Source organism: Ursus americanus, chromosome 4 (genome assembly GCF_024610735.1).
Source record: "Ursus americanus isolate L20-20 chromosome 4, mUrsAme1.1.p, whole genome shotgun sequence".
NCBI classification, from domain to species: Eukaryota; Metazoa; Chordata; class Mammalia; order Carnivora; family Ursidae; genus Ursus; species Ursus americanus.
In genome coordinates this window covers 89,555,958-89,583,477 of record NC_142130.1, presented here as the reverse complement: position 1 = coordinate 89,583,477, position 27,520 = coordinate 89,555,958, and the positions used below count along the sequence as shown (strand labels likewise).

At 45.6% G+C, this 27,520-nt stretch overlaps 1 protein-coding gene and 1 long non-coding RNA gene across 5 annotated transcripts in view; one reads left to right on the top strand and one right to left on the bottom strand.

Annotated features, from left to right (window-relative positions):
- Nucleotides 1-27,520, top strand: part of RUNX1 (RUNX family transcription factor 1) — a 243,461-nt gene that overhangs the window by 115,986 nt on the left and 99,955 nt on the right. The window lies entirely within an intron of this gene.
- Nucleotides 7,537-16,588, bottom strand: LOC123784226 (uncharacterized). Its single transcript, XR_006777422.2, has 4 exons — nt 16,438-16,588; nt 10,328-10,458; nt 9,793-9,937; nt 7,537-7,915 (listed from the first exon to the last, which is right to left on the bottom strand). It is a non-coding gene; the product is annotated as an uncharacterized LOC123784226 (long non-coding RNA).

The following is a 27,520-nucleotide window of genomic DNA, read 5'->3' as shown; positions in this document are numbered from 1 at the left end:
GTAAATTCTGTTGTTGTTTTTTAATAAGCTCTTTTTTTTTTTAAATAAGCTCAAAGACTTTCTCCCTGCTCTGATACAGTAGGAGTCAAGCTTTCTGAAATGCTGGGCTCACACTTTTGCACCCACTCCTGGCTGAGCAACTCAATACGCATTCCAGCAGCTGTGTGCCAGCAGTTCAGCCCGAGGGAAAGCCCGGGACCTCTGGGGAAAGAAACACGATGGGAGAAGCATCTCCAGGGTTGCCGAACCACCCTTTGCAGACAGTGTCTGCATCTCTCACTACCCTTGTGTTTTTCTTTTGAGTAGCTTTGATTTTCTCTGGAAGGTGCTGATGTCTTCAGGGAACATCCGTTTTATCTGTCTGGCTGATAGTAAAAGCTAAATGCTCTAATACAAAGTACGATAAACAGCCACCTGATTCTTCCCTTGCTTAGGAAAGAAATCCTCGATTAAATCTTCACTTCTTATTGCATTATGTTAAATCCCACTTGGAGAGACTGTTTCACATACCTTAACCTGATATGTTCAAAACATTGGTTAAAAAGCCTGCTTTATGAGAAACCCCAAAGAGCTTTAGAAAAACCCACGTTTGTTTTTGCTCTGCATCAAAACGCTGACAGATTTCATCCATCAAGAGTAAACACGGGCTGTCTTTTAATACTGGGCACGCAAAACATGTGCCCTTGCAAAAGCTCTATCTTTTTTTAAAAATAAAAATAAAATGTAGGTATCTTTTGCTATTAAAGGAATACATGTGCATTTTATTAAAATTAGAAAATACAACCAAGCAAAAAGTTGATCAAAATTACTCCAAGTGTCACGTCTGTTAATAATTGTGTACATGTTCTGCCCTAATTTGTGCTTCTAATAACCACGAAGTGACAGCTCAGTGGCAGAGACGTGCAGCTTTTCCACAGCAAATGAGATACACAGGTAAAGCCCGCTACAGCGCTGGCATTTGGGGAGCACAGAGGACTCTGGGCCCTTCTGACTATTGCAAACTCCCATCCCCACTTGAGGTACCAATTTTGCAATCAATCAGTATTTCTTGAACACCTTTCTGAGCTATACCGTAGTCATGGTAAAATAGTCCATCTATTTTTGATCTCTAAGGAATTGGCAATTGAGTGGGATTTATTAGTTTCCTAGTGCTGCCATGAACCACGTGGCTTTAAGCAACAGAAAGTTACTTCTCACATTTTATAGAGGTGAGAAGTCCAAAATCAAGGTGTCCGCAGGGCTGTGCTCCCTCCTCGAAGGGGTGGCAATCCTTCCTTGCCTCGTCCTACTTTCTGATGGTTGCTGGCAGTCCCTGGCATTCCTTGGCTTGCACCTGCCTCCCTCTCATCTCAGCCTCTAGCATCATGTAGTTTCTCACTATGCCTGTGACTTCCCATAGCATTCCCTGCTGCTCATAAGGACACCATTCACATTGAATTAAAACCCACACCAATGACCTCATCTTAACTTCATTATAATTTCACTTACCCTATTTCCAAATAAGGTCACATTCACAGATACCAGGGGTTAAGACTTCAACTTTTCTTTTTGGGAGACAGAATTCAACCTACGATATTGGGGAAGCAAAAAAAAAATCATATTATCCAGTTAGAGAACAATAAAAGAGCTGTATAATTAAGTTTTCAGATATATGACCCAACTATCAGTGCTGTAAAAATTTACAGAATTATTCTAGAAGGATGAGATAGTTTGGGAAGAGTTTATGGATTTCATTGTGCTTGGATTGATCTTGGTAGGAAAGGGAATGAGGGAAGAAGTGGACATTCTAGAAAAAGGAACAAAATGTAAACTCCTGAGCACAATTAACAAGGTACTTCTCCATCTGGCTCCTACCCTCCTCTTTGCGTTCATGTCCAGGACACTCTTTCAGTGGTGTTAAACCACACAAAAGTCCCCAGACACCTTCTTCTTTCACACCACACCTGTGGACATGTGGCTCATGCTAACTGAACTGTCTCATCCTCAGCTCCCACAGTGCCACTACCTCTGCCACCAATCAGTTTCCTATTCATCCTTCCAGAAGCCCAACCTTGACATCATAACTGCAGGATCTTGGGCCCCCCCTAGGGAATTAGCCCCCCCCCACCTCGTGCCACCACTACACCTGGTAAATATTGACTATTAGCCTGGTACTTGAGGACAGGGATGCACCCCACTCATCTCCATAGTCCAACACATAGCACAGAGCCTCGCACTGCAAATGGTCCCCAAACATGTACTGAAAAGTGATTGAATTGATTCGAAAGGAGATGAAGAGATGAGCCTAACTGGGGCAACACAAAGGGCCAGGATCTGAAGATGAGCTGATGACTGAAGATGATGTTGTGAAGAAAAGTGAGTCATCACAGGGCAAGGGACAAAACACATCATGGGGAGTCACCGCGAGTGAAGGCCCTTGTGAAATGGCCTCACGTGTTGAGGAAACACAAAAGAGTCCATAGAACAAGAGCATCAGATTCAAGAGGAGGGAGGCAGGAGGTGTGGACAGAAGCCCCAGAGAGCAGGGCCTCCCGGCAGGGGGACTAGAGAAAGATTTCAGGCGGGGAAATAAGTTCAGATTTGAATTTGAGAGACACGGTTTAGCAGCGTCATGGAAGATGGAAAGGTGGTGCCAAGTCCAGATGCTGGGAATATCCTAAGTCAAGTCTAGAGAGCTTATGAGCAGGCAAAAGAAACATTGGTGGTAGGAAGAAGATAATGGACACAAACCAACCACAAAGACGAGAGTTTTCCCTCTTTGACAAGGTTGCAATGTTGGGAAAGAAAGACTTGAGATTTCTCCCTTGAGTGATGGGTGACAGAATTGCTCATAGAAATAAGGAACAGAAGAAATGCAGTAGGGATGGGGCTGGCGCCAAGTTCAGCCTTGCACATGGGTACTTCGAATTCCCATGGGACATCTAGGTTTATAAACTTAACTAGGTTGTGGGGCGTGGATTTTGTTTTATTTTTTTTTCGTAACAACTATAATTAGAATTTCATTTTGTGATCAAATCTGACTCTTTAAAACCTGTCACAGGTTTTCATGACATCACAATTTAAAAAGGAATATAACTGACTCTTAGGGTGAGCAGGATCCCCAGTCAGCTTCTTCAGAAGTCCAGTTGTGAACTGGAAAGAAATGGTAACCACAAAGCTAACGGACAGTGACAGCCCATCTCTTGAAGAATACAATTTAAATATAGATATTTCATCTTTACTGTTGCACAAGATGAAAGGGAATTAACAGCTCCTGGGTCCTCAATAGTCTTTACTTTGCTTTCGGAGCACACTGAACCACACAGCCACCTGTCCTAACGGGGTCTCACAGAGGGCAAAACAAGAACCTCATCGCATCACGCTGAGACGAAGGCGACATTTAGGGTCTGACTCATAGTAGGACATTGATAATGACCATCTACAATTTTTTGGACCTCCATATACTTCAAATCATGGCCCTGCCAATTCCTAGCTCTGTTACCATAAACAAATTCTTATCTTCCCTGGGATTCGTTTTCCTCCTCTGTAAAATAGAACGATCATGGGGAGCCCGGCTGGCTCAGTGGGTAGAGCATGAGTTCAAGCCCCATGATGGGTACAGAGCTTACTGAAAAATTAATTAATTAGTTAATTAATTAAATAGAATGATCGTGGAACCCACATCTAAGAGTTGTTGTGAAGAGGTAGAATGTTAATCCAAGTGAAGTACTTAGACTAGTGCTTGGTTTACAATAAGCATTAAATCAATGGTAGTAACCTATTTATGCAGCAAAAATGATTTTGATGTTTCCCATCTGTGTATGCTAGAATCTTCAAAGCAACAGGGACCCAAACTAGGCAGAAAACATCCTGTGGGTTCCTAGTGCCCAGTGTCTCTGGGTGCCCCTGGTGCCCTCCTACTTAGAAGGATGATGAGGAACAGATGGGAAACAGGGGACTCATCTCCAGGCCTAACCACTGGGGGTGTCTAGCAGACAAGTGCAGTAACCCTCTTTTTAAACCACTTGGAGAGGATGACTTGCAGTTTTCCAAATTCCTCTATGCTTCTTCACCAGTCCGTGTGTCCAGCTCACTGCTTCCTCCTCCTGGAATGCCCCGCACCGCTCCTCTCCCCTACCTTGTCAGTTCCTGTTCCAAAGACCAGTATGATGGAGCAGTTAAAAGCTACAAAGTGGTATGTTGCTTACTAGGTGTGCAACCTTGGACAAATTACTTAATCTCTCCAAGCCTTGATTCCCTATCTGTAATTTAGGGACAGTAAAGTACCTACTTCTTTCAACTATAGAGAGACTCGCACAGAATAGCGTGTGTCAAGTACCTAGCCCAGGGACGGCTCATCTCATGGGTTCCTCCTTTGGGAAGGTGTCTCTGGTATCACCACTGCTCAAAACCTCTCCAGCTAAAGCAAACGTTGGGTAGTCATCCTTTCTGACAGCTGAGTCATGTTTCATTGTATGTATGGACCACATCTTCTTTATCCCTGCGTGGAGCACTGGGGGTTACACGCAAACAATGAATCATGGAACACAACATCAAAAGCTAATGATGTACTTTATGGTGACTAACATATCATAATAGATAAAATAAAATAAAATACAATAAAAACCTTTCCTGCCCACCCAGGAATGGTAAAGAACAGCTCTTCTCCCCCCCTTTCTAACCAGTGCACACATTGCAGAACCCCTCACTTAGGGATATGTCTCCTGGAAAAGCAGGTGTGCCCAGGAATGTAATTAGGTACAGCCTAAATAATAGGAAAGTGGGAAATGCTCATGTAGGCTTTTTACTGACTGTTCCGTTTGGTCTAAAATTAGCAAATTTCTTCACGTGTTTCTGGTGGAAAGTTTTCCCTTAGCAGGTGGTACAAGAGCCTCAAGTGCTTTCATTCTTTTTTTTTAGATCCTTCTACTTTATTTATCCTGTAGCTGAAAGTGTGCACCCTTTTACAAACTCTCCCTATCTCCTCCCAACCCCCAACCCCTGGCAACCACATTTCCACTCTCTGTTTCTATGAATTTGGTCTTTTTAAAAATTTTACATATAAATTATGTATACTGTATTTGTCTTTTTGTTTATCTTATTTCATTTAGCATAATGCCTTCAAGGTCCATCCATGTTGTTGCAAGTGGCAGATTCTTTCTTTTTCATGGCTGAATAATATTCCATTTCATACATATGTTATTTACATCTCACATCTTCTTTATCATTCATCCGTGGATAGTTACTTAGATTGTTTCCTCATCTTGCTATTATAAATAATGCTGCAATGAACATAAGAGTGCCAATATCTCTTTAATATCTTGTTTTTATATCCTTTGGACCATGGCCCTTTTATTTATTTATTTTAGCGGGAAGGGGCAGAGGGAGATAGTCTCAAGCAGACCCCCACTTGACTGCAGAGCCCAATGTGGGGCTCGAGCTCACGACCTGAGATCATGACCTGAGCTGAAGTCAAGAGTCCGACATTTGACCAACTGAGCCACCAAGGTGCCCCAAGACCATGGCGCTTTCTTGATGATATGATTAAAACAGACACATTTTGGACTACCAACATCATTTGGGTACAAGCGCTTTCATTCTTGCTTCATCTCTTTGGCCAGAACCTGGGGACACTCACCACCCATGATGACTTGGTCATAATTTACATTAGAAGGAGCGGAGCCTGGGGTCTTGGGGAAAGCTTTCATTGAGGTCTAAGAAAACACTAAACGTAGCCGACATTTATAAAAGAGGCTGGGGATGAAGCCATAGAATGTGCTAAGATACTAAAATATATCCATGGAAAGAAAGAGCTGAGAATCCTCAAAATTGGTACAATGGTGCGAAAGCAAGTTTCCAAAGATGAAGGGCATTTTTGTCTTTGACAATATGGTCATTTTGTTTTGTCCACACGTGAGACATAGAACTTGAATTCCTTTAGATTTTTTCATCTGAACCCAAACCCAGGTCAGCCTTCCCAAAGAAGAGGTATTTGCTGCTATGGCCACTGTTCTCATTCAAGTTCCTAAAACAGTGCCTGGCCAGGTACCCCAGCTCATAACAATGTGTTGAATGAACCAAAACTTAAATCTATGTCTCAAGTATGTTCCAAAAATATAACACTAATTCAGAATGCATACATTCTCTTTACGATTTGATTCACATCTCAAAAGTTTCATCTGAAACAGTCTTTCCTAAAGGTGGACAAAGCTTGTTTAGGGCCAAAGCACTGAGTCTAATAATACTCCATTATCAAGCATCTGTTTCCAAAATACCTGCCACTTCCTGGGTCTAATTTTGTTTCAGTTCTATAGGGAGACCACCCAATCGAAGAAGGAAGTATTTTTATCTCCATGCTAATTTGGTAGATCATTTTCCCCCGGAAGAGTCAGGCGTGCTGGGTGCACGCCAGGTATGTGGTAAAGAGCAAGCCCCTGAGGAGTGAGGGCAGCGCACCAGACCCACTGAAGCAAAGAACAGGCCGGTGGTACAAGGGGGGCTTTCATGCAAAGCTGGTAAAATAGTATAGCGGGCCAGTAGCTCAAGGAGTCACAAAAACTGGGTAGATCCCTTATCTGGTCTCCAGCAAAAAGACATAGATGACGAAGGTAATCCTAAATGAGTCTGCTTCTCCGGGTCCTCGCTGGTCACTAGAGCAGAGGTCCCTTTGCTCCATGGTCATCACTTTTCAAAGACTAAACTTGCAAATTCACATAAAGAGTGGGCACTTCAGGAGATTAAGAGTATGTGCCCCGGGGGCGCCTGGGTGACTCAGCCAGTTAAGCATCTGCCTTTGGCTCGGATCATGATCCCAGGGTCCTGGGATGGAGACCTGTGTTGGGTTCCATGCTCAGCAGGGAGTCTGTTTGTCCCTCTTCCTCTGCCTCTCCCCCCGATCACGCTCTCTCCATCTATCTGTCTCTCTCTCTCTCTCAAATAAATAAATAAAACCTTAAAAAAAAAAAAAAGTATGTGCTCTGGAGTCAAAATGTCTAGGTACAAATCCCAGCTCTGCTAGTTGGGTGACTGTAAGCAAGTTAATCAACAGCTCTGTGCCTCAGTTTCCTCATCAATAAAATATGGATGGTAATAATAATACCGAGCTCATAGCATCGGTGGGAAAGGAATTGACATATTAATTTATAATGAATTGTTATATTGCAACAGTCTCTGGCATATTCTAAGCATTAGAGTATATCTCAAAATACTCAGAATCAATACATTGTAATTTTATATATATGTGTGTGTATATATATATATACATATACAATGCATCTTATTTCATGTAATTTATTAAATAGGTGAAAGATTTACAGTATGCCCTCGTGATTATAAAGCCATGATATTTCTTCAAAAAAGAATACAAGCAAGACATCCATAGGAGAGTACTATCCATAAAATAAGCAAATCTTTAAAATAACCCAATAGACATAGATCCTTCCACATACCCCCCACGACTGGGGAAACCGCTTCCCTGAGCTCACATGCTGATCCGGCACGCTGGTGATGAGCCAGATTGTGTTCAACTCCTAGGCCAGAGAGGATGGTTGTCGTAAACCCATGTTGAGAAATCTCCCCAAGAGTTTTTCAAGGTGAAAGTTGTCGTCATCCCCTGTGTTTCCCATCTCATGAGCACCCCCATGGGAAAAACTCTGCTTATTTGCACATCAGCTTGACCTTGACATAGCATCATAACTTGGGTAAAAGCCAAGGCCTTTATAAGCATCCTTTATTCTTCTGCTTATGTGTCTGGAGTCCAGTTGAGCCATTGTACACATTAATTCCAAGTTCCAGTGATGGTGAGTGGTTTGCCTTTCTTGTCCTGAGCCGGGCTGCATACCCACTCCGACATGAGGGCTAAACGCTCTCGGCTTTCTCTCTCATTGCCTTTCTGTGTCTGCCCACCTTTGCATCTGTCTGTCTTCTTGAGATACTTCTGCCAAGAAAGAGAGAGATATCAAGGGATGCCACCATTTACATTACATTTCTCACTCAGTAGAGGTGTCCTTGGTCTGATTTTGGTCTCAACTCTGTCCGACGTTTTTTTACTGCCGAAGAACCAAGGGTTCATGCACTCAGAATTAGAATGCAGGATGTTAACATTGAATTCTACGTCTTTTAGTTAAACCAAAGGCCACTTAAGGATTCGTAACATGGGTTTTGTCCATCTGCCGTCCCCCAGACTATGCCTCGCCCCACTGTCTAGTTCCAAAGTTCTGAGTCTTCTCTCCCACCTCATCCTCTCCATCTGCCTCCTCTTTCCTGGAGGCCACAGCCCCCTCCCCAAGGTGACTGCCAGATCTCCTAATGGGTTGATAGGCTTCCAACCTCAGCCATCTCAAGCTCGTCCTTCTCACTGATCCCTGACACGGTCCCTGAAGCGTGGTTGTGCTTAGGACCATGCTGCCTGTAACGGTGTCCACCTGCCTCTGGGAAGGAGGTCCCCAAACCCCTTAGCGACAGACTCAGTGAGAGGGCAGTACTGTACAGGAAACAGCATGCATTCAGAGCGGGGGCTTGGCTGTCCACAGCCTTGAATCGGTCCCAGCTCCGCCACTGGCTGTCTGGGTGCCGTTGGGTATATTATTGACCTTATAGAAACCTGCTATTTTATGTATAAAATTAGAAAAACATGCTGCCTTTCTCAAAGAATTGTTGTGAGTATTCAATTAGCTAATACGCATACAGGACCGATTCAGGGCCTGGCAGCCCGCAGTCAGTGCTCCGTAAACGCTGCCCCTTACTGAGGCCGGCCTCCCTGCAGCCCCACGTCCCGCCTGGGCCTCCTCCCCGTGCTGGTGCGTGCTGCTGTGGCATCCCGCATGCACCATTCCAGAACATCCTCTGTGCTTCCCTGCTCCCTTTGCTCGGGTCAGAGAACTATCCTAAATTCTCTTCCCAAACCCTCCACTCCCTCCAGATGCACTCCTCCCACCGTCTCCTCCTCAGGGCTCCCCAACCTTTCCAGATGGAACTCCTCCCTCCCCTTTCTTGTGCCCCCCAACACGTGGTTTGTATCTCCATGACTGCATTCATTGCATTCCGTGTCCAGTTGTCAGTATTTGGCTGCCACCCCTACGAGCCTGGGCATTCGTTAAGGATGTGGGGCTGTGCCTTCATCCACTCTTCCTCTCCAAGGATGGCTTCGATGGGTGTTTGCACAAGGGAAATGCTTACATTTCATTACTTGAACCTGGAATTCTTATCTTGTTGATGACTTCGAGAACTTTATAGGACGTATTAACTATAGGGCAACAAAAATCACCACCTCTCCCCCGCCACCCCAGAGATACAAACTTCTAGCCCCTGAAATGCAGCTCTGCGTTCCACGGGGGGTCCTGTGTCAGCGGTATAATACCAACGGGCCACTTGAGTTGCGTTTCACTTGTGTCAGAAAATCAATCAGTGACTTCAGCAAAATCCTGAGACTTTTCCTCCATCTCTAGAGCCACGGTAAATAATTCATGTCACCTTCCCCACTTCCCCTACAAAATCTCGTCTATTCTTTACCTGAACAACTTTCAGAATATGCATTATTGAATCTGCCTTGGGTCTCTTGTTACCATACTTTTTTTTTTTTTTTTTTAAAGATTTTATTTTATTTATGTGACAGAGAGACAGCCAGTGAGAGAGGGAACACAGCAAGGGGAGTGGGAGAGGAAGAAGCAGGCTCCCAGCCGAGGAGCCCGATGTGGGACTCGATCCCGGAACGCCGGGATCACGCCCTGAGCCGAAGGCAGACGCTTTAACGACTGCGCCACCCAGGCGCCCCTCTTGTTACCATACTTTTAAAAAGTAAAGAAGACAACCTACCTCTCTGGGTAAAAGCTTTTTACTTCCCAAGATTAAGAATGTGAAGAGGCTGTTGGTAGTCAATACTTCAGGCCCCTGAGGACACTTGTCTTCATATTTTTATAATGTTAACGTTTGTTCTCCATGTCAGCAAAATAACACTGACCTAGAAAAATGGAATTTGCAAGTGTTAAAATTTGAAGACGGTTCTAAAATGAGTTACCCAAACAATATTGATCCCTTGTACTTCTGTCTCTGGTCTGACAACACCTTCCACTTTGCCAAGAAACAACAAACACGGTAATAGGCAGGATGGCGATAGTCTTGGGCATATCAATCGGAACACTTTGCATTTGCATATAATGTTTCTGTGATGATTTAAAATGCTGCTCCCCTTACTGCCCACCCATTTAAAGCAGGTGCTATGAACAGGAGTCTTTATGCCCAGTCGGGTTGGGCTAAGCAAGGAGGAAGGACTGGTAACTCAAATAATGACCAAGGGAATGTCGAGTATGGCTGTCAGCAGGACCAGATTCGCGAAGAGTGTGGACTTCACCTGTGAGGTGTTTCTCCACTCCTTCATCTTAAAGGGTTCACTGCCTTCTCTCCTGCTGTGCCCGCGGTCCTTCACTTCTTCACTGCAGTTTCCTCTTCAGAAGTGTTAGAACGTAAGGTGTTCTCAAATTACTGAAAAGTAACGTAGCAAAAATAGGGAAATGTTTTAAGGTATTTAAGTACTTTTATATGTCTTTCTTCTGGTGCTTTGCAACAGAAAGTGGGTCAAGTCCCATTGATTGACAACAGATGGGCTAAACGCAGTCTAACCATTGTCTCATCGCATATCTCATTTAATCCTCCTAACAGAGCTGGAAAGGAGGAATTATCCCCGATCTGTAATTCAGGGAACAGATTAATTGAGCAGCCGAAGGGAAGTAGCCCAGCCAGGAAGCCAGCCTCAGCTCTCTGTGAAGTTCAAGTGGGCTTGCTCTCCTGTCACCGCGTGTCCCAGCTTTATTGCTTTATGCTCAGGTGTCTTTGTGGATGCTGAAGATTGAAGCCGGTTCAATAAGAGGTGGCCCTTCTGGATTCTGAATCAATTCAGAGATAGACAAAAGGAGGGGGACATAGGCAGCTCCAGTGGCCAGCTCTATCGCGAGGCTAAAGCCAGATTGTGGAATGGGGCTCAGACATGGAGCAACAGTACGCTTCCTAACACTGAACTCCAAAAGCAGCCAGACTTGCTCGTCTGCCTCGGGCACCACTGAACCAGCGCTGGACCTCAAACATACCACACCAAGACACAGCCCAGAATGTGTCTGGGAGGAGGACCTGGTGGTCTGGGAACTTGGCCCCCTTCTCTCCCTCCTCCTGAGGGTTCCTGGCTACGTCCTTTTCCCACACTCACCAATGCACCAGTTAAGGCAGGAAGAAGAGGCCAGGGCAATGCCTTCCCGGGGTCCCCTCCATGGGGCAGGCAGCATCAGGAGCAGGAAAGAAACACTGCAGCCCTAAACGTTTACTCTAAGGAGTTTTATATAGTGGGCACACTAGGTGTTCAAATAAACATGGCGACCCCTTGGCAGGTAAATGCATTTAATGTGACGCCATGCTTGCCACAGACCGTGGTCACAGGAATCCGTACAGAGGCCAAGATGTCAGGAAGTCCTTGTTTCCAGCACTTCACTGACTCACTGCATGACCTAGGGCAAGCCACTTAACTAGTCTGTGTCTTAATGTCCCCATTAATAAAGTCTGCCTCGTTGATGGGAAGCCTCCCTGTGGAGACTCCTTCCATCACAGGCAGCAGTGAACGGATCTTGCAAACTCAGCTACGAGAAGAGCCAGCCTGCCAGGAGAGGACCGCTCTATGCAGAGTGGTCTGCCTCTTCCCAGAGTCCTCAGCAAACCATGTTTTGATGGCATTTCTCCTGCTACGCACCGACTGAGAGGATTCTCTGGAAAAGCCGTGGTGACTTTTCTTCCAGAGTCTTGAGCGGATTGAGTACCAGTTAGGTTATTTCATGCCTCTTGAACGTTCGATGTCTGAACAGCTACACATCCTCGAACCTATATTTTACCCCATTGACAGGCCCGGAAAGGACATATGGTTTAGATTTTTAGACAACACTCCATGTAAAAAGCTCTTCCTTTTCGGCGGCATATTTTTAGAGTCTCTGAAGCTAAACTCTGGGGTGAATGTGATCCATCCAGTCCTTGGGTCCACCCTAAAGCCCAAACACAACCTTGTGTCAGTCTAATACGTTGTTAACTGATATGTCAGAAAATCAATTCATCACTTTTAGGAAGCAGTTAAGCGTAGCCCTACAATGCTGCTATGTGAATTATTAAAGAATACAACGTAAGGGCCCCCACCCCCACCCCAAACCGAAGCCCTGTGTCATGGGGTAGTGCGAACTATGCATTCTTCCCTGAAGCCTAGTTGAAAACAGTGCAAAATTGAAGGGCCCCCCCAAAAAGGCAAATAGAGAGAGAAAACGTGATGCAGTGTTGGGGGCCTCGGGAGCTTGCTGGTGCTTCTCAGTGCTGGCCCAGCAATGATACTGTCAGGCCTGGCCTGTCGAACAGACACACACATCTCTTCGGAGAAGGGCTGCAGAAAATCTGCCCCCATCTGCATGACTCCATTCATCTGTAGCTGGGCAGCCCTGAGTCAGAGCCCTATAAGCTTTCTTCCTTTCCTGGAGCCCCGCTCATCCCAGAAAATGCTCATGCAAAGCCCACTGCTCCCTCCTGCACCTGCCAGTTCTATGCCTGCCTGCAGCCTAGAGTGGGCCAGGCAGGTGTGGCCCCGAGGCCAGGGGCTTCTCCCATCCCCAGTTGCCACCGACAAGCAAGATGTAGCCCAAACCGGTCACACTCATCCATAAACGTCCTAGACACCTGGGAACAATTTAAGACTGACTTGAAGTTTCAGAAACACATCAGACGTGGATTTCCCAGATGTGGAGAGAATCCCTTCCTGTTCCTCTTCGCCTGCACCCCGAAGACCAGGAGAGCCATGGGAACAGTCTTCTGCAGTTGCCAAATAAGGGGGGGGGGGGGCACAGAGGTGGGGGGCACTGGGACCAGGGGTCCTAGGGATGAGTCTTCCTCCCTGTGTTTCTTTGGTTTTGATTTGGCCAGAAATGTGAACCATCTGAGTGAGAAAAGCCATACATTTGCATAACCAAAGTATCAGAAACTGCTTTAGGAAGCAGGCTCCTGCTACCCGGCCCAGTCCTGGTCATCAGTGTGCCCGAAACTCTGAGGTTCCTTCTTAGGTTATTGACCCCATCAACTTCCAAAGCCTTCAAGGCACCAAGAGTGGCAAAACAGAGGGGAGGTTCCGCAGGCTCTGAGACTTACTGGAACCCAGTGATTTAAACAGCAAGTTGCAAAGGGAAGTTTGTTTTTGGTGGGTTTTTTGGTTGTGGTCGGTTTTTTTTTTGTTGTTTTTTGTTTTTCATTATTCAACACCTGGAACAGTTATCTCTTCCCTCTGAGATATGTGGGCTGACTCAGGGGACAACAGGCTGGAGAGGAGGTGGCAGCTAAAGTTCGTTCATTCATTCATTCATTCATTCATTCATAGAAAGTATTTATTGAGAATCTACACAGTTATAAGCACTTTTCTGGATACTGGGAGCTCTCCAGAAATGAACAGGACCAAGTTTCTCCCTTGCAGCACCCATTGCCTTGAAGGGTGGAAGCAGACAATAAATAAGTAAACACAGAAATTAAATAGGACAGATGCAATGATGAGAGTAAATCAGTGTGTGGGGGTTGATAGAGGGACGGTGCAGGGACAGGGAGTAGGGTTAGTTTAACTGTTGCTTTAACAGATGACATGCGGGCAGCCATGGGGAAAAAGGTCCTGAGGCAGGAAGAGCTTGGAGTATCTGAAGGACAGGATGGAGGCCGTGGCAGAGCAGGCTGAGGGGCACAGGTGCTCTGTGAGGGCAGAGTGGTGGCTGGGCAGGTCTCCTGGAAAGCCCTCACAGAGTTTGGTTAGAGGAGAGACATGATCCAATGCACACGCGTCTCTGTGGACCAGCCTGCAGTGGGGCTGGCTAGAGGGGCTACTACCCGTTCTCCCCACTGAAAAGCCCAACACCAACCAGACTGCAGCCTCTCCTCCATCGGAGCATGGATCCAAACGGGACTGCAGGTGCATGACCTTGACAGGTCTCCCTATCTCTCTGTGCCTCACTGATCTGATCAAGACTAAGATACCCCTCGCAGGGCTGCTATAGGCAAGCTGTCTGTTTTCATAGACACTGGTTGTTACGATTGTCAACATCATCTTTATTCCCTCCGTCAGCCCCAGAAATGTGTTTTTGATACTGACTCTACCAACTTTTGTTGAGCAAACATTTATGGAACACCTACTCTCCATCCCGTGAGTTAAATCAGGAAGCATCCCCTTCCCCCACAGCCCCAGTCTGAGAGTTCCCCTGCCCCAGAAAGTCCAAAAGGCTTTTCCATGCCCTCCTCAGAGGTCTTGTTTTGCAGTTTATGCAATATTGAGATAAGCTGCTAACATGCACAGTAGGAGTCCTGACCAGTGTAGGACTCACGAGCAAGCAGCACCCCGCCCCCGGAGTGCCCGGGGCTGGCCAGGGTGCGTGCCGGCCAGTGGGCAGAGGGCTCTCTCTGTCCAGTGCTTTCAGAGCAATTGCTGGGCTCCCGTGGGAAAGGGGGGGCTTCACTCTAGTGTCAAGGGCTAGTGAGAGAGAGGACAAAGGGTGAGAGGGACTTCTGCGTTTGCATTTAGCTTTCATTATGCAGTTGTTGACTTTGGAAAGACAGTTCATTTGTTCTTAGTTCCCAGAAGCCTAAATGAATTCCCCACCAGAAAAAAAAAAAAAAAAAAAAAAGTTTTGAAAATGATCTCCATCATTGATGATTCGATCAGGAAATTACAAAAAGAAGAAAAATAAGAGCTGGGAGAGCCTTGAGCACTCCAGCCATTGCGGGCGGGGGGGGGGGGGGCAAGAGAAGTGTAGCCCTTTGCCTGCTCACCAGACACCGGGGAGCCACAAGCCATGACTCAGGCCCACAAATGGCAGCTTTGGTTTCCCAGGATGGCAGACAGAGAGGGAGTGGGACGTCCCAGCGCCCGCAGGGAAGAGGGCGCTAGGCCGTGAAGAAGGCAGGCGTTGGTGCTGGTTTGCAGAAGCTGATCCCAGAGCCAGGTTACGGAAATCTTGATCTGTTTAAAACTGAATCTGGGATAGACCGGTGATGGGTAGTAAGGAGGACACGTATTGCATGGTGCACTGGGTGTTATACGCAACTAATGAACCATCGAACTTTACATCGGAAACCGGGGATGTACAGTATGGTGACTAACATAATATAATAAAAAAAATTAAAATTAAAAAAAAAGCTGAATCTGTTGCCTCGTTTCGATGTCCACCGCGGCCTATGGGTCACAAAACACTGCATGCTGGCCCTCTCACAACTTGGCATGGAATAGTTTCAAAAAGGGGGAAGAGTAGGATGAAGGAAAAGAGAAAGACATGGGGTGACCCGAGACAGTTTGGTGCGAGGACCCACCATCCTAAAGATCAGGTTTGAATCTTGCAAAGATTTCTCTGCTCCTTTATACTTTCCAACTCTGCAGTCAGCTCATCAACACTCAGGGAGGATGGCCGGGGCCAGAGCCAGAGAGGCCTGGGACGTCACCCAGGGCGAGCCCTCCTGATTCAGCGGAAGAGCTCGCTGCTCTCCACACCTAGTTCTGGAGACGGGCAGGACATCAAACAGAGCATCACCTAGTTTTCTTTCTTCTTCTTCTTTTTTTAAAGAAATGTGATGTGGGCTTTATGAGAACGTTCTTCCCAGAGCTCCTGAGTGGCACCAGGAGGCTACCTCTGTGCCCCAAGGGAGGAATGCCACCCTCTGCCTCTGTCCCGCTCTGTCCTCCTTTCCAGTCCAATTTTCCCAGTTGCAGGCTGGGGGTGGACACGAGACGTGCCAAAAATGAAAGGGGAGGGGTGACGTTACAAACTTATCTGATGGGATCCAAATGGGGTCCATCTGTTTTGCCCATAAAGGAGATACAAGTAACATGAGAAAGCATGAATTGGTCCTGCAGGGGTGGCTGCTCGGTTCCAGGGAGCGCGGTACAAAATGCAAGCAGAGCAAGAGTCTTATGAAGACTGTGGCTGCCGTCTGCCCACAAGCGGGACAAGGAGGGCAGACGGAGTTGGCCGGGGGTGATGTCAGCCCTGCCCTCATCGGGCCTGCCTACGATCCAGGACAAGCCGGCCCTTAGCATTTGAGGATTTAATTAGCACAAAAACAAAAGGCATCAAATATTTACCTGGGATGATGTGCTGCAAAATGTCTTGAAAACAAATAAGACAGTCTCTCTTGTCCCCCAGCACACATGCATCCAAGTGTGAGCATACACACACACACACACACACACACACACACACACAGGCCCTAAGACGATCTCTTACGGCAGAAAGATCAATGACTCGGTTCCTCTTTCTTCAGAATTATAGATAAGCTTTTTACATACCCTGAATCATTGGTCACATTCAATGTATATGCAAAAGAAGTTCAAAGGCCGACCTTGACAAAGGACTTTTGGAGAAAGATGATAAAATGTCTCTGATAAAACACACACAAAAGACTTTAGCAATAAAGACCTACCAATTAGGAAAGCCGGGCTTCGGCAGCGGGTGTGAAACCGTGTTATCTACAGCGTCAGCGCTCCAAGATAGAAGGCTTTATCTGCGCCGCAAGAAGAGAGATTGCACCTCCCCCGAACCATCCTGTCTGCAAAGCCCAGGAAACACCTTGCAGAGGGGTTTGGTGCAACATGCGCTATCCCAGCCCTCAGTGACAGTTAAAATAGTGTCACAACAGAGCGTTGAGCAACGGCCCTGCCAGATCAGCAAAGCCTGTGTTCCAGCCCGCTTTTCCCCCTGGAGAGGCAAATAGGACATTTGGGTGACATTTTTTGGTTCCCCCTTCACTTTCACTGTAGACTCTTAAAGAGAGGAAAGAGACATTCTTCCTTCCATCTTTCCAATAGAGTTTTAAAAAATCCCTTCCGGATGGACATTTCAGGCAGGAGATTAGTGATATTTACTGTTTGCATTTCACCGCAGTGTTCTTGAGACTTTCAAAGGATTCCCCATATCTCTTCTTGGAGATTTATTACTCGGTCCCCGCAACTTCTTCGGGGCTGGAGTTTAATTTATGTGATTGCAATCAGGAAACCGCTTTGAAAGGGAAGAAATCAATTTAGCTCTTCGTGAGTTGTAAATTTTCTGTAAATAAAATTTCACAAGATCCTGCCTTTTTTTTTTCCCCAAAAAGTAACAAGATGGCTGTTGGCAGGGCGGCCAGTGTTGGGGAACAACTCTAATGAACAGGTCAGGGGGTCTGAGATCTGCCACTATTGCAGGACCTTGGAGAAACCACTCATTTTCCAGAGCTTCCTTTCTCTCTTTTCTCATGAACGGAGCCTATAAAGTGTTTGCTGAGGCTGTTTTGAATCTCTCGACAGGATTTGATATTATTCTAGGAAAGGGTGGCCCTCAAAACCTCTTCCCCCTGGTTTGTTTTGTAATGATCCTTTGCCGGTGATGACTGTGTTTGGTTTTTCAAAGTGCTCAGCAGTTCTGATTTACTTTGGGCTTTTTGAGAACTTCGACAATGGTGGGGGCCAGTGAGGACACTGAGGCACGGGGAGTTTAGGAGAGAGTCACCGAGAGTCACACACTAAGTCACGTCACAAAATGAGCACCAAGAAAAAAAAACAAAAAACTTTTTAGGCCAGAGGTTTTCAAACTGTTTCTGAATAGCAGGCAACAGTAAGAAGAGAATTGTATGCATGACTCAGTCAAAGCATGGGCTTCAGGGTGCAATCCTTTCTCTCACTACTTGCAAAATTCTGTTTCCCACTTATTCATTTTTATTTCTTTCTCTTCCCTTTCTTTAATTTTTATTGGAACGATAATAAGTATCATTATGTTTACTTTACAGCGAATTAGAGGGTCCCAGTCTGTGGTTTGGAAGTCACTGTTCAAAAACTTTTTACACGGCAGTGTCCTGCCTTTTTCTAAAGCAGAAATCCAGATGTGCTTCTCCGAGTTCCCAGCCCACAGGTGAGCGCCCACTGGGGTTCTCCTGGCGTGGGCTTCTCGCTCTGTAGCGACCCCCCCCCCCCCCCAGTCTGTACACTAAGGAAGGACAGTCCTGAGAGTCAAGCCTTCCACTGCAGGCGGCTCGTGACCCTCCTGGCTTTGAATACGCCATCAAGTCCTAATAAATAATGAATCTGTTTGCATGGTACTCCCAATAAAGTCAGAAGTAGAACTGGGGCTGTTCCCTAAAAATGGCATATGGCTCTCTAAATAAAGGGCTTTAATGCATTTTATATTTAAACTATAAGGTCATGGGCTCAAACCCAAAGTGAGATGGACTTTGCTCCGTAAGTACATTCTGGAAAAGTCGCTGAAATATTTATCCATCTATCTGGGTTCTGTGTCTCTAAAGCAGCTCATTTCCTTGCACCACACATCTACAGTGGACCTGTTTGCAAACCGGCCTTGAGCTGGGCAGGGGCTCCCTTTCAGGAGCAAAGGCCGTCCCTTCGGAAAGTCATTGTCTAGGAAACTTCTTGCATGAGAAATACGAAGAATAACATTGTTTCTGACACAACACATGCAACTCAGAGACTGATTTCTATGTGCACCTGGTCAAATTCTTCCTTTCTGTGCTCCGTCTCAATGAGGCCGCATTGTTTAACCCGTGAAGCCTAAGGGGATCAGAGTTCCAAACTTAATAGGATTATTAAGAGGATTATAGGTGATAATGCCTGGGCAGTCCTTGCCACAAGGCCTCTAATGCCGAAGTAGCTCGCTCATTGTTCGAGACCATTATTATTTGTCTGCTAACACTTGCTAAGTCATCAGAACCGTATTAGCACTAGTAAGACTTTTCCCTTTCTATGAGTCAATTCCACAGCTTTCTCTGTTCTCGAAGGCTAGGATCACTCAGTGGGCTCCCCAGAGGTCAAACCACCTAGTCTCTTGACTTCAGGTAATGAACCCCCAAACCTGTCAACGCCTAGCAGAGCCAAAATGCAGCCCATGTGAGAACTGCTGTCATGCTCTCCAGGCTGTTCCTGAGATGCTAAATTACGTCCTTGACCCACTAAGTCAATTGTATCTATGAGTATGTATTAGTGGTCTTTTTAAAAACAGAAAAGGCTCACAATTACTATTAAAGACCCAAAATTTTGTCTCAGAGGGGAACTTAGCTTTTCTCAGGAATGCTGACTTAGAAGGCAAGTCACAAGGGCCTTTCTTCCTTCTGTTCCAAACAAAATAAACAGACCTCCCGCAGAGAGTTCTTGTTCCCAGGTTGCTGCTGAGGCCTTATTTGGGGTATCCGTACTTTGGAATTGAACGGGCCAAAATCTTAAAGACCAATAAGGAGAAGATATTTTTTCAGAATTTTTTTTTTAACCTGGGGGCGGGAGTGGGGGGAGCTAGAAAAGCTTCAGGTGATCTAGCAGTTTCTAGATACTTAGTCACTTTTCTTTTCTCGTTCCCGATATTTCGAGCTTAGTAAAAACCAAGAGAACATTCCACCTGTGCTGTAGCCTTTCCTGTGGGATTGCTGGTTCAGTATAACTTGCTAGGTTGGATCTGAATTTGTATCTAATTTTACTCGTAAGAATTCTAGAACACTTTTAAATATCACGATGACTAGTAACAGAATAGCATTCTCATTAAGGACATTTGTCTTCTGCTGCTTTACCTTTAAGGCAGTCTCTATCATGTTTTCACTAAAGAAATGTCTTGTGGCGAGGAGGCGGGGAGGGGAGTCTGATTAATCAAACCTTCATTTTTTCATAATCGGGGGAAAGAATACACAAAAGCGAAATTAAGTTTCCATGTAACTCTATTTCCTTCTCATTCCTAGCATCGAAGGAGTTAACCAGAAATCTTAATCCATCTCCACTCTCATTGGAAATCATTTCAGGAACGAAATGAAAATTGCTAGCCTCTCTATGCCTGAGGCAAAAAGAGAAGAAATCTCCTGTGGGCTGGGTTAGTGAGGGGGAAGAAATCGACATCTCGCACTTGGCTTCATGTCCTTGTTGCATTTGCCACTGTTCAATCATGATCTGCAGAACAGTGTGGGACTCAAGAGAAGGGGTCTGCCCAGGTGGCTTAGACAGGGCCCCCCAGGCAGTTTCCTGACAGTGTCTGTCCTTCATTCAGCTCACCCTGGGGCAGGCTCCCTTTTCTTTCCTCTTAGAAGCCCACTTCATTACATAGTGTCTCCAGCACCAGCTCTTGGTGAAACAAATCGTTTCTACTTGAGAAGTGGTAAGGAAATACATTAGATCCGGGGTCTTTTTTCTCTAAAAAGTAAGATGCTCCCTAAATCAAGGACGTGACTATCACAGAAGGTTTTATAATTAAATGCTTTTTAAAAATTCCAGAGGTCCACATTTATTTAAATACTTTCTGCATGCCCTTTTTCAAAACTTACCCTAGAATGCTGTATTAAGCCCTCATGCTTTGAAATTCTCCTCGGAGAGGAGTGTCTTCATATGCATTTGAATTGTCTAAGGTAACTAGGGAAGCAAGAAAAATGGAAGCACTTTACAGTTACTAAGCATCAGTGCTCTCACTGGTCCGGAGTTCAACTAGAAATGAACTAGAGTTCATTTGGGGGCTCATTTGTCACCAGGATGGAGCAGCCATCTATTCCTTTTCTCTTTGGATTAAAAAAAAAAACTACCTTCTCTGCAAAAATGTGTGATTAAGTCTTCAAGTGTTGGGGCGCCTGGCTGGCTCAGTGGGTTAAGCATCTGACTCTTGATTTCAGCTCAGGTCATGATCTCAGGGTTGTGAGATTCAGTCCTGAGTTGGGCTCCGAGCTGGGTGTGAAGCTTACTAAAGATTCTCTCTCTCCCTCTGTCACTCCCCCTGCTCTCTTTCTCTCTCTCTCTCTCTCTAAAAAAAAAGAAAAAAAAAGTCTTCAAGTGTTGTTTGCATGCTTAATCATTTTTAATAATTTTTGGATGGTCCCTGCATATTGCTTTCATCGTACATACAAGTTGGAAATTCGCCAACAGATGGTCATTTTTTTGATGTTTTTGTTTAATTTTGTTAAAAATTATTTTTGTCCTTCCTCTCTGCCTTTCAAGAACAGGTGACCACTATAGAATTAGTTTTATTCATTTATTCATTCAAAAAAAAAAGGTAACAAAATTTGCTTTGATTGTTTCTGAAAAATAGATTTAAATCACAGCATTTATCCAAGCAAACACAAAACAATCATATCAAAAAGTTCAAATCTTACTTAAGCACTTTTTGATTGAGAAATAAACAATGATGTGTCCTAAGAAATCTTCACAGAAGTTTTTAATATCCCCTTTCATCATGTGTATGGTACACTATTCATAAAAATGTGATTATTACTAGAACATAATAATATAGTACTAATGTAATCTGAAAATATGTAACCAACCATTACAATGCAGATCTTGGGATTTTATAAGACAGAAAATGTAATTATGTAATTAGAGAACAGAATGATCTCTTCTATTATTGCTTTTTTTTTTTTTTTAACTGTTTTTTATTTCGTACTACAAGGTGAACTTTTCAGGCTTTTGTGGAGTGTGATAATTCGATGGCCCCACAGCAAAGCAGAGCAGCGATAGTATTAGCCTACTGTTTCTTTTTTTTTAAGATTTTATTTGTTTATTTGACAGAGAGAGAGACAGCGAGCGAGAGGGAACACAAGCAGGGGGAGTGGGAGAGGAAGAAGCAGGCTCCCAGCAGAGGAGCCTGATGCGGGGCTCGATCCCAGAACGCTGGGATCACACACGCTCTGAGCCAAAGGCAGACGCTTAACGACTGAGCCACCCAGGCGCCCCTAGCCTACTGTTTCATATGAAATTCTGTTTTCCACATCTAGAGATAGCAGGATTAACATGAGAGGATCTGCCTTCTTATCGGAGCGCGTGGAGAACACTCTAAGGCCAACATTTGGCAATTTATTATTTCATGGATCAATATCAATTTCTCAGCAACTCCTTACAGAGACCTACACATCTCACTCCCTCTTGATTCTTGAGCAGATTCCGGGACAGACGGTTGATTCAGCACCGAGAATTTATCTCAAACTGCTGTGGTCCCTCTCTAATGATTTCTGCTACAATTGTGGGAAATTTCTCTACCGTCTGTGGGGGACCACGGATAGGACAATCGTGCTAAGTTGACTCTTGGTTCCCCTTTTTCCTCCTTCCCCTCCCCACTCAAAATCCAGGTCCACTCCTGCCGTAGGCTGACCTAGTTCTGAGTCCAAGCAGGTCAATTTCTCAGAATTCCAGGTGGCATTTATATATACATGGTCATGGTGCTGATCACTTCGTAGGCGAGAAAACTGAGGCTGGGCCGAGGTAGCTCTCTAAGGGACCCCGGGCCATCTGGCTAGTAGCACGCTGACGCCCCCTTCCAGGTGTGCCTCTACCGCGGAGAGATACGCTGGGTGCTCCTGCCTCAGACGTACCGGGGGGTTAGGTTGGTTGCATGAACCATGCAGTCCAACAACTTCAAAACTTAACTTCTGCTGTTGGGAGGGAGGCGAACGTTTTCACCCACCATCATCCCATCACTTGAAGATCTATATATTATATATATACTTGGCTGCCTCGTTACCCACCATGGTCCACATTTAATATCACGTGGGCTCCCTCACTGCTCCGTCAGCTCACAAGGGGTCACTGGGCTCATTTTATCAAACTGCCCTGTACTTCCTCCCCAGCCCCCCTTCCTATGTCCAGCAGCTCAAGAACTGGTTAAATGGACTCACCTAGTTATTTTAAACATACATGTTGCATGGGGGGAAAAATCATACATTCCTATATTTCACAATTCCCCAGTAAGAGAGGAAAGGTAAATCATACACACAAAGAATAAAATAAACTGCTTCCCGGGGGAGGAGAGTTCACTGTGGAATGATGTGGGGAACGAGGCTCGAGGTTCGACATTCATTACGACATTCATTCATCGATTTTTTACACGACTTCGTAAAATTGTGTGTTGTTTCTCATCCACTGTGGCAGGAATGGTTTAAATCTATTAACTGAATTTTAGCCTAAAGTCAAGCAGACTTAGAAGCAGGGGCGCCTGGGTGGCACAGTGGTTAAGCATCTGCCTTTGGCTCAGGGCGTGATCCCGGCGATCTGGGATCGAGCCCCACATCAGGCTCTTCTGCTATGAGCCTGCTTCTTCCTCTCCCACTCCCCCTGCTTGTGTTCCCTCTCTCGCTGGCTGTCTCTATCTCTGTCGAATAAATAAATAAAATCTTTAAAAAAAAAAGAAGAAGTTATAGCTATTTTATAGACCCGACGTTGATCAGCCACCAGAAAGGTTTACTGCTGTAACCTTCCCCAGTGAGGGGACTCAAAACCATGGGAAAGCACATCAACTCACCCCCCTGTTCAGTAGACTTTGAGATGCTCCTTGATGCTGAGTGCTTTCCCATAGTGCTGGGATAAGGGATATCAGTCAAAGAGGAGACCAGTTTCATGCAGAGAGTGGTTTTTCAGCCTTTCACTGAAAACCACCTTCTGTCTGTGGCTAATGAGCCAAAGAAAATGTGGAGAAGATCCACATCCCTTCTAAGTCTCCACACACCAGCCTCTTGACCTCTGTGCTCAACCCACAAGACCAAGGGGTGGCTGGAACCCAGGTACGTTTGCCTTAAAGAGATGCTTGGACCTTCAGAGGTTCCCAGCAGCCCCTGAGATCAATGCAGGGAGGCAGAGCCAGTGGTTTCTGTAACTGATCTGGCCCCGTATCTTCTCCTGTTATTTTTTCTGAGCACTGGAGGACAGAGAGGAGGATGCACTCCGTAACTCAGACCCACAGCTGCCTCCCCAGTTTGAGCTATTACTGTATTTTAACTGGAAGATTGTCAGCAAATGGACACACTGAGTGATTGGGGGGAGGAATGCTATATTTCAAAATAAACCTGTTTATAGGAAATGCTATTGGAGAAAAAGTATCATTTAGCCACTTTGCAATTCTATTTTAAAATCATGGCCTATTAGAAATAGAACTTCTTGTTCTAATCCGTGTGGCTTACATGAAATTCATAGGAAACTAATTTTGTGGTAAAAGAGACAGGAGATGCTTCGGTAATCGTCTCTCAGAGCTCGCAGAAGCCGGAGCGCTATCATATAGGCGAATCCATCAGTGGCTTGTAGACGTTAAGTGCGTGAGGTTATCTGTGGCTCCTCCGTGGCTGTGAAGATACAGCAGTGGTGTCGACTGTGGCTAGTAGGCTTTTACAGTTCAGTTGCCGTCTCTGTCTGTGTGTCCTTCTGCGTCTTCGTCAATCAAGTGATCCTGCAGTACGAATTCTGACCTTTGCTTCAGGACAGCCCAGAGGGAAGGGACGCATCAGGAAAGATGCATGACTTATTAACCTTCCCTGATAGCAAGGTTAAAAACAGGGCTCCCTTGAGCACTGGCCCAACAGTAGCAACACTGCTGTTCGGAGGGAATTGTCGTCTTGGATGGTCACTCTAGAACTGCGGCGTCCAGAACAGTAGCCACCGGCCACAGGTGACTCTTGAGGGCTCCAAACGTGGCCAGACTGAATTGAGATGTGCTAGGAATGCAGGGTACACACAGGGCTTCCAAGGCTTAGTGCAAAAACAAACAAACAAAAACAAAAATAGAAAGAATGTAAAAATACATCAACGATTTTTATATATTGATTACATGTTGAAATGAAAATGTTTAAGACAGAGTAAAATAAAATATATGATTAAAATTAATTTCACCCATTTCTCTTTACTCTGCCCCTCCCCCCAACTTGTGCTCGCTCTCTCTCTCTCTCGCTCTACTCTCTCTCTCAAATAAATAAAATCTTAAAAGAAAAAAAAAGAAAGAAAGAAACTTGACTAGTGATAGTGTAATGATACAAACCATCTTGCAACCTGGTCAGCTGGCTGGTCACATCCGTGCGCTCCAGAGGCAAACTGCATGGGTTGAAATTGGGCAATTACTAAATCTCTTGTTTTTTCACTGGTGAAGAGAAGAACGATGGGCCATTTGTTGCCAGATGCTTACATGGAGGAATACCTGTAAAGGATTTGGTGTAAGTCTATTCGAGGGTGCCCCGATGAAAGGAAATTCTGTTATCCCAGCTGTCTTAGTCGGCTCAGGCTGCTTGCAGAAAATCCCATAGATGAGTGGCTTCAACAATGGAAATTTATTTCTCACAGTTCTGGGACTGAAAGTCCAAGGTCGGAGTGCCCGGCACGGCCACATTCCAGTGAGAACCCTCTTCCTGGCTTGCGGATGGCCAACTTCTCACTGTGCGCCCGCATGAGGCAGAGAGAGGGAAAGAGAGAGAAAGCTCTCTGACCTCTTCTCCTAAGAGCACTAATCCCATCATGAGAACCCCGCCTTTGTGACTTCATCTAAACCCAATTAACACCCAAAGGCCACACCTAATACCATCACACTGGGGGTTAGGGCTTCACATTATGAATATGGGGGGGGGGACATAATGATTCAGTCCATAGCAATAATTTAAAAAGCCAAATCAGAAAGAGCTTTGATGTCAATTTGCATTTGGCAATGCTGTTTAACAAAACGTTTTGGACACTGTAGGCTCTTGTGTGCTGCTGAGTGTTGGGCACAATTTTTGCTGGATACTGGGCCGGGGCTTTTGCCTTCTCTGAGTGTCGTCCTTCCACCGAGGGGCATTGAGAACTTGTGGGAAAGGCGGGATCTCAGGCCTCACCCAAACCTGTTGAATCAGAATCCGTACTTAACCAGATCCGCAGGGGCTTCCGAAAGCACATGGGGTTTATGCAGTGCTGCCTAGAGATTCAGGAAGGAGGAAGCAGCCTCACCAGCGAGCTGTTCGAAATCTAGTGGTTATGTGTTTGTGTGGGGGTGAGGGTGAATCACAAGACAATAAGACAATTATACAGCTGACATTAAGGGAGCCCAATAAAAGATATCCTTGCTCCCCGGTGATCCAGAACCAACTGTGGGCAGACAAAGTAGTCAGGTAGCCAGGGATTAAAATATCAGCTTTATCACCAAGGATTTGGGGAGTCCATGATTCAGAATATGGCTTCTTACCATGGAACCCCAGGAATAGAGACTTACTCATTAGCACACAGGCAGTGCTTCCCCAACGCAAAGAGTGGAGGGGAAGAGCATGCTCAGAGTACTAATTTTCTATTCCTGCCACACTACCAAATTACCACAAATTAAGCAGCTCACACCACACCCACTTATTAGTTCATAGCTCTGTAGGTCAGAAGTCCAGTTGGGCTGGAACAAATTCTCAGCTCAGACACAAGGCCTAAAACCAAGGTGTTGGCCAGGCTGAGCTCTTATCTGGAGGCTTTAGGGGAAAATGTACTTCCGGGCTTCTGCAGGTTATTGGCAGAAGGCAGTTCCTTAGGACTGCAAGATGGCGTCCCGTTTCCCTGCTGGTTGTCAGCCTGGGGTCACCTATAGTGACTGCTCTCCATTCCTGCACATGGCCGGCTCCATCGTCCAGCCAACCATGCATGCACGTCCGAGCCTTCTCTACCTCATTTCTGCCCCAGCCTGGGGAAACTCCGCTTTTAAAGGTCTCACGTGATTAGAGGAGACCCCCAGGGTATTGTCCTTCTGGTTGACTCCAAGTCAACTAACTGATCAGTGACATTGATCACATTAGAAAAATTCCTTTTGCCAAATAACATGGCCAGGGCACAACACCTCATTCTAGTCACAGTCCTACAGATTAGGGTGGGAAGTCTTGGGGGTCCATTTTAGGATTCTGCCTCTATGCCTGGTTTCTATTTCCAAAGCTACTAACCAAGCAATTTAGTCTTTTATGGTGGAGGATGAATGAGGTTGTGGCAAGAGGCCAAGAGGTTTACACCAAAGAATGTCACTCCACATAGAAACCAGAAATCATTGCTTCCCTCTTACCCACCCCACTCCTCAATGTATTCAAATAGCTATGACTCCAAGTAGAATATAGTTCAAGGGTCACTCAAGGACATGGAGAACATGAGGAAGCATATATTTGGTCCTTGTGAGAAAACCTCACCTGAGGCACAGGGATCTGACTCCAAGATGGTGATGGAAGGTAGCCCTTAATCCTGCAGGACCGTGCAGAAGAGCTTGCTCTGAAGTTGGGGTACATAAGGGATGCCTTCTGTGACAGAATCAGCAGAGCAGTAGTATGGGAGATCAATCTGCAAGTACTATATGAAAATAATAGAAGCTCCTTCATGGGAGACCTTTGCAGGAGATCTGGTGAAAAGTCATGAGAACCTGCACCAGAATGATGGCAATAGGGATAGAAAAGGGGGGTAAATAATAACAAAGAAACCAAAAAGAGGACTTGGAAGCCCTGGATGAGGTCAAAGATAAATCCATGGATCCATTTTTGGAAACTGGGAGGATGATGGTGCAATGCGCAACGCAAGAAGAGCTAGGTTGGGGTGGGAGCTGATGAGTCTGACCTTGATTCTCTCATATCTTCAACACACACACCCCCACACACACACACACCCCTCAACTTTGGACTTTCCCTCTCTCTGCCACCCCACCTTTTCCCTCCCTCTTCCACCAAGCACATGCCTCCCCCTCCCTCATCCATTCGCCGCCCCCATCCTCTGCCCCACTGAATGTCTTCTAGCAAAGCTTACCATGGCTCGCCTAGAGACAAA